The sequence below is a fragment of the Zosterops lateralis genome (genome assembly GCF_965231275.1).
Source record: "Zosterops lateralis genome assembly, chromosome: 13".
In the NCBI taxonomy this organism is placed as follows: Eukaryota; Metazoa; Chordata; class Aves; order Passeriformes; family Zosteropidae; genus Zosterops; species Zosterops lateralis.
In genome coordinates this window covers 9,812,697-9,820,497 of record NC_139773.1, presented here as the reverse complement: position 1 = coordinate 9,820,497, position 7,801 = coordinate 9,812,697, and positions in this window count along the sequence as shown.

Sequence of the window (7,801 nt, the reverse complement as noted above, 5' to 3'; positions counted from 1 at the left end):
GGGGCGGGAGCAGCCCTCCCTCCTCCGCTCCGCTCCGCTCCCGCCGCCGAGGCCGGGCACCGGGGCCTCCAAGGCCGGGTGGTCTCTGCAGTGATGGAGGACGGGGCTGCGGCACCCGCAGGAGGGGCTGAATTCCCTCCCGGGCCCCGGTACCGGCCGGGAGGCGCAGCCCCGCCGCCGGCGCCGAGCGGGACCTGTGGAGCCGCGCCGGGTGCGGCGGGGCCGCCGTTGGCCCTGAGACAGCGGGCAGGCTTTCCACGCTCATCTGAGCCGAAAGCCTCTTAGGCTGTGCCCGCGGTGTGGCCTCGGGTCCTCCCAGCAGCTGTAATAGTAATAACGATTAAAGTATAGACCTCGCTTTATTATCCTTTCATTAGCTGCGTTTAGCTGATGCTGGTTGTATATCAGAGAGGTTTCTGTTTGCCACAACAGCAGGTGTTTAAGTTGGATTAGGAAAGAAGATTCATTTTCCCAAAGCTGGATCTGTATATATTGCATTAATAAATAGCAAATCTGTTTCAAATGATAGTGGTTCCGTATTTGTAAATCATGCGGGTGAATACACCCCTGCAGGGATGCACGTGGGGCAGTGGAACAGGACTGTGTCACACTGTCATGCATCATGAGACTTCTGAGACTGCTGTAGACCTACTAACAGAATTTGCTCTGTAGAATATAATTTTAAAACTCGTCATGTTTCTAGCTACATGCAATAACACTATGATAGATTAAACCTTCTTCCTGAAATGATCTGGGGAAAAAAAAGTGGTTTGCCTTGCTTGCCATTTTAATGCCCGATTCCTCTGCTGTGACTGCAGTGAACTTCTAAACAAAGGGTAGAGTCAAAATACAGCATTCTCCTCCTGTTAGAACTAATGGTTAAACTGATGGTTAACTATGTACTTGCTAATGGTTATTGGTTTGATTTTCTAATGTTGCAGCATTTGTCATGTGATAAACAATGTCTGTAAGTCAAGCTAATTTTTGAAGTGCCTCTCATATTTAAAGATCCATGAAGACTTTATAAATAGATAGTTTTAAATAGTGTAAGACTGTGCTTTCAGAATATGTATGTAGAACCCCTACTGTTCCTAAGGAGCTCTAGTTTTCTTTTTTAGCCCTGTCCCTGATTTACTTGGGGGCCCCATGAAGGTCTCTCACTAGAGATAGAAAGCTGTAGTTTGAAATTTTGAGAGGAGCAAACACAAGGTCTCAGAATTTCAGAGTGCCTCCTCAACTTAGCATAATTGTTAAGGGAGAGTGACAGAAATCCAGGGATTCCTAATAACTGCTCACATTGCAATACTTGGAGAACCTTTTTGGGAATATGACTTGGGAGCAGCCAGGACCACTCTGACTGCTGTGGCTGGGAGTGAGGAACACACTGACAATAGAAACACATTTTGAGGGGGTGCATCTTGCCTCTTCTGCCAGAATTTAGGCATGAATGCTGGGCCTTTCACTACCATTTTCCTGGAAGAGGTTTACTTGTGGGATATTACTTCTCATAGATACATTATCCTTTTGTCTTGTTATTCTTATAGGATTGAACTTAAAAGAATCTGTTTTTTTTAACACTGAGATAATTGTCCCTCTTTACTCTGGCATGGCAGAAGTTGCTGAAATCGTGTGTTTATTTCTAGGAATCTGACACTCATGTCCTATTCTGAAGAGTTCTGATTTTATGTATTAAAGATCCACTTTTCTGGAATTGAAACTGGGAAAGAAACTGGCAGCCAGCAATAGGGAATGAGTCTCCTTCTTTATCTATCAGTTGTCATCAGACAAATAGCACTGTTTTTCTGTTCAAGATGGTATAGATTTTAAAATGGAAAAGTGATGGAACAACAATATTTTCCTACATTTCATTTTTTTTCTATCTGAAAATCACAAGTTTTGCTTTTTCATGGGAAAAGTGATATTTTGGTAAGGCAAATGGGATAGCAGTGTTTGTGAATCATTCTGGATATATGGACAAAGGGAGCATTCACTACTCTGCTTTCAATTTCTTTATCAAGATCCATCTTTTGTGTTCAACCAACTGTTACTATCACTTTCATCTGACTTCAATCATATTTGCTGTTGATTTGATCTTTATTTAGGGAGTGCTGTGTTTCCTCAAAGGAGAGCCCTTGATCAGAAATAGAGATTTTATAATCATCTAGTAATTTGTTATGTTGAGTTGGCAAATTCAACTGGCCTAATATAAGGTTGGGCAAGACACTGAAAGCCAAGTAGGTGCCAGTGAGTGAAAGGCAACTTGGAAGACTTAGAGCTATTAGCTGGTCAATACTTTTAATGTTTAAGGATCATTTGAGTGGTATAGGTATCAAGAAAATGTAACTGTTTTGAGGGATAACCAACTCCCTTGTAACTTGCTTTTCAGCTTAGCTTTAAACAGCTCTTTGACTGCTCCTTTACAAGCAAAAACCCTTTCCCTTTAATTGCTAGAAATTTAAAATGGGATGAAGTGGCCTGAGTCAGTGAAGAATATTGTGCACAGAAGAAACAGATCATGTTGAAACTCCCCTCCAAAGAAAATTTTAGCAAGTTTTTTGAGAATATAATCAGAAAGCAATGGTATATAGGGGAGATAAAAGTAGTAATAGAGGCATACAGCAGGAGTGGGTGGATCTCATATTAACTGATGTATTGATCACAGTTGCAATTTGGAATTATTTTATGTAATTTAATACAAGGTATTTAGCATATTTTAAGAATAAACATCTCTATTCTGCCATGGTTTTTTTACAGTTTTAAAAGATCTGAATCTCTATTTGTTCTTATTCTAAGGCTGTGCTTTTACTAGACACTGGCTTCACAGTCTACAGTCCTGTGGGTCTGTAGGGCACTGCTTTGGTGACTGCTGGGAACGAGGCAGAAAAACAAGTCCTACAAAGCAGGTCCCCATGTTAAATGTCTGACTAGGCCCACTCTTCAAATAGAAAAGTGAGGGATTCAGAAGCTGAAGGTTGAAAATCATCCCTTGTGCGTTGGGGAAGGTGGAAGAGTGCATGAATACAGTGAAAACCAACAGTGCCACCTTGTGTGGGTGGGACGGGAGAGTTGGTCCTTGAGGAGGCAGATGGCCCCGGTGTGGCCCCGGTGTGTCCCCGGCTCCTCCAGCTCGGCCCTGGGGCGAGCCCCCGGCCAGGCAGGGACAGGGCAAAGGGAAGGAGGGGTTCCCTTTAGACCTGCAGGAGGGAGGGATTTGCTGCTTCACTTGGACGCCAGAGGTGGTGGGAATGTTAGGGAGACTCGGCCTGACAGTGGAACAAGGACCAACAAAAAAGCAAGTTGCTCAGTTTTTTGCTTCGTAATTCAGCAGGATGAGAGAGTAATGTCTGGGGGGAGAGGGGAGAATGTGAATTGTTTCCATATAGGAACAGTAAAAGTGCTACCAAAAGTCTGGTCTTATGCAGCCTTTTAGGAGTAAAAAATAGGTGATTAAGACTGAGACTCAAGCTGTGGTCAAGGGTTGCACAACACTGAAAAAAATTTCATGACACTTAAGGAGATGTAAACATTCCGTGGGTGAGAATGAACTTATGTCCCTGCAGATCAAGTAGAGCAGGTCTCCTGTGTGACTGATACCATGTTGTTTCTCGGCCCAGAAAGATGATGCTTAAATGCAAAGAGAGCCTTTGGGGAAAATAATATTTGCCTCACTATAGGTCCACTGTAAGTATGCAAAAGAGAGTGCCAGTTGCAGAGTAGGGTTAATTTTATGTTTTTAGCACAAAGTAAAGTAGTGTACGTTGGGTGCAGCCTTAGGCAGTGCAGATTAGTCTGGAAATACTTGTGTCTACCTTTAAATAAGGCATGAAAATAAAAATATCTACAAAGCAAATATATTGCTAAAGAAATGCTTCTTCAGCTGTAGTTGGGGCTTCCTGGAGAAGGAGCAGGGTCTAAAAAATGCTAAGCACATTTAGATACCACAGCAAACAAAAGAAGAAGAATTATGTGTGACATGTCCACCATGCAGGCATCATGTAGGTGAGAATGGAAAACAGTCATTTGCAAAAAAAAAGTCAAATGGATTTAAAAGCTATGAGGCTCCAAATTCCCATTTTCTGAAGTTCTGTACAAACTGATTTTGAGGAACATAAAATTTTTTCACAAGCTCCACCTGATAAAGTATTGATGAACTGCTTTTGATCATGACATAACCAGAAACAAAATTTTAAAAAATATTGAGATAAACAAAAGACAAATTAAAGTGGTCCTTTCTAAAAGGATGATGCATATTTGTTCATTAGCATATTGGGAGCTATGCCTTGTTTGTCACTGAGGACTTGAGACTTGAATTTACTGGAGAGTTACTGTTTTGAAAAGAATGCTGATACTTAAAATACACATAATTATTTAACCTACTTGTACAAGACTTGTACAAGTAACTTTCTTGTACAAGTAACTACTTGTACAGGACACTTTCAATAGTAGTTCCTTTAGAGCTGCTTATATTTACATATATATGCAAGAACATTAATAATAGTCCACTAACCTCAACTCTGTGTGTACATTAGTGCTGTCAACTCTCTGCTTGCCAAGAATGTAGAACCATTATACCATACACCCTACCTATAACTGTGAAACACTATTTACAGTAGGGGATGACAAAAGGAATTTGTTAGGACAGCAGATCAAAAACACTTGTAACAGTGTTGTACTAAATGAAGGATCCCCTTTTAACGGGAACATTCCTCAGAAATCTTGTCTGTCTCCTGTAAGAACCTGAACAGAGGCAGAAGAGATGTTGGAAGCCCATATATCAAAAGATAATTTTTAAATATTCCCAGGAGAGACCAGTAGTGTGTAACAAAGCAGACTTTCTCAGCACAGGAAATGGCATGGAAAGACAATGGCTTCCTCTTTTTTCCACTTAACTGGTAAATGGATTAAAAAAAAAAAATAGAAATTTCAATCGTTTTATACTCAAGAGTCTTCGTAGGGAAAAACGTGAACATTTTTCTACACAGTTTTGTAGTCCAAAGAAATTTTACTTTTTAATTCTAGTTTGCCTATGTCAGGTCCCTAGCAGCTCTTTGTGGCATTGCCCATTTTTAATTACTGTTCTTTGAAGACAGAAATACTGAGTGTTTGTGTGGTACTTGTAGAAAAGGAGGCAAGACTCCCATAAAATCCTGACACAGGCAACTGAGCTGAACAGAATGGTCTGAATTGGAGTTGTGGTGTGAGGGAGAGAGGGCAAAGCTACCATAACTCCTCAAGGCTTTTAGCCAGACTATGCCCCAGTGCAATACGAAACACATCTTTATCTTTGGATATGTATGGATTGTGCAGTTCTGAGTATTTACTGCAAAACCCATTGTGTGACAGCAGAGTTTACCAGTACAGAACTGTGCTGTGCTGGGTCCATCTTGGCTGGCCACAGGTGCCCACCAAGTTGCTCCAGCACTCCCCAGCAGGATGGGGTGGGAGAAAATAAGATGCAAAAAGCCCATAGATCAACATAAAGACAGTTGAATAAAGCAGAGACTGCGTATGGAAGCCAAGGAAAACAGATTTACTCTCTGTTTGCCATCAGCAGGCAATGTCCAGCCAGTTCCCGGGAAGCAGTACACATAGCAGTTGCTCTGGAAGACAAATGTCATAACAAATGCCTTCCCTCCCCACCCTTGCCTCTCCTTTTTCTTGGCCTTTGTTGCTGTGCAGAAAATATTTGTGCAGAAAAATTGCTTACAGAATATCCCTTTGGATAGTTTGGGTCAGCTGTCCTGGCTGTGTCCTGTCCCAAGATCTCGCCCACCCTCAGCCCACTGGTGAGAGGGGGATGCTGGAGGTACAGCTGTGATGCTGTCCCAGCAAACACCAACGTGTTACCAACTCCTTTACAGCTACCAGTACAGAGCACAGCACTGAGGGCTGCTCTGGGGAGAACTTATTTCACCTCAGCCAGACCCAAGGGGCCAAAAGGCATACAAACTTGGGGAGGTAGCAATTGAAACAGCCACTAGATTATTCAGAACAAGTAGGCAAACTGTGCGTAAGAAAGCCAGCAACTCCTGTTGTATCCACAGGCCCATCAGCACAGGAATTCAGTGTCAGCTGCTTGGTGCCATAAGACTGCTTTAGGGAGCATTGGATTCCAAAACTCAAGATGCTCTGTGCAAAGCACAGTCAAACAGAGGCTCTGGTAACCTGAACATGGGAATTACTCCTCTTCATCCTGTAGAAGTGAGAGCTGTAAAATGTAATGACAGCAATATGAAGTAAACATTAACTATTCCAGCAGTGATTATTATTGCAAACACCAAGATATTTATCTAATTATGGTCATTGTGTGAACAGAATTACATCTCTTATCAGATCTCTGGACATGCCTTTCTACCTTCATCTGGAATTGAGATTATTGGGGTGTTTTGTAGTAGCTTTGAACGCTTTCTCCAAAATCTCACATTACCAACACCTGCTATGACAGTCATGAGGACAGACAAAAGAGTCCCAGCAGCTCATAAGGAGTTTACTTCCAAAAACCACATTAGTACAGGTCAGTGGTTCAGCAACCAGAAGCCACCAATCTAAATTCATTGCAGAGGACTGAATGGCTTTCCTTATATAATAGATACGTATATAATATTTGGTTACCCTTTAGAAATGCTTTTGTACTTGTGGCTATTAAAATGATTAAACCTTGTCCAAATGATAAATGCTTTTTTCTTCTTTTAAAAATATTGCTTATTAGAGTGTCCAAAGGGGGCAAAAAAAGATGGTGAAGTGTCTGGAAGCCTTATGAGGAGTGACTGAGGTCACCTGGTCAGCCTGGAGGACACAGAGGGGAGACCTCATTGGGATCTTCAGCATTGTCACAAGGGAAGCAGAAGCACAGCCACTGATCTTTTCTCTCTGGTGACCAGTGACAGGAGTTGAGGAAGCAACAAGAAGCTGAGTCAGGAGAGCTGTAGGTTAGGTAGGAGAAGGTTTTTCACCCAGAGAGTGGTTGAGCACTGGAACAGCCTCCCCGGGGAAGTGTCACAGCACCAAGCCTGAGGAAGCGTTTGGACAATGCTCTTGGGCACATGGTGTGACTCTTGGGGTGTTCTGTGCAGAGCCAGGAGCTGGACTGGAGGATTCTGATGAGTCCCTTCCCACTCAGCATATTCTATGATTCTGTATTTGGTCTGAGCTGTCTCAACACAGGTTAAGGGTTGATTTTGTGTCCAAATCCTTCAGAACTCGGGAGCCTTCAGTTCATGATGAATGTGGGGATCTTCTTAATGTTGTGGGGTACTGAAATGTTTGGAAAAAGACCATACAAGACTTTTTTTTTATCAGAAATGGTGTGGCCAGCAGGACTAGAGCAGCGACCACCCCCCTCTGCTCACACTGGTGAGGTTGCACAGTGAATCCTGTGCTCAGTTTTGGGCCCTTCACAGCAAGAAGGGCATTGCAGAAGTGTGTCCAGAGAAGGGCAGTGGAGTCGATCAAGGGCAGGGGAGCATAAGTCTTGTAAGGAGCATCTGCGGGAGTGTTCAGCCTGGAGAAAAGGAGGCCCAGGAGGGACATTATTGCTTTCTACAAATGCCCCAAAGGAGGGTGTATCCAGGTGGGAGTTGGTATCTTCTCCCATGAACAAGTGATAGGGTGATAGGAAACGGCCTGAACTTGCACCAGAGGAGGTTTAGATTGGATATCAGGAAAAATTTCTTCACGGACCGCGTTGTCAGTCACTGGCACAGGCTGCACGGGGAACTGGTGGCGTCACCATTGCAGGAGAGATTTAAATAAAAGACGTTAACATGGCCCTTGGGGACTTGGCTTAGTTGTGTACTTAGCA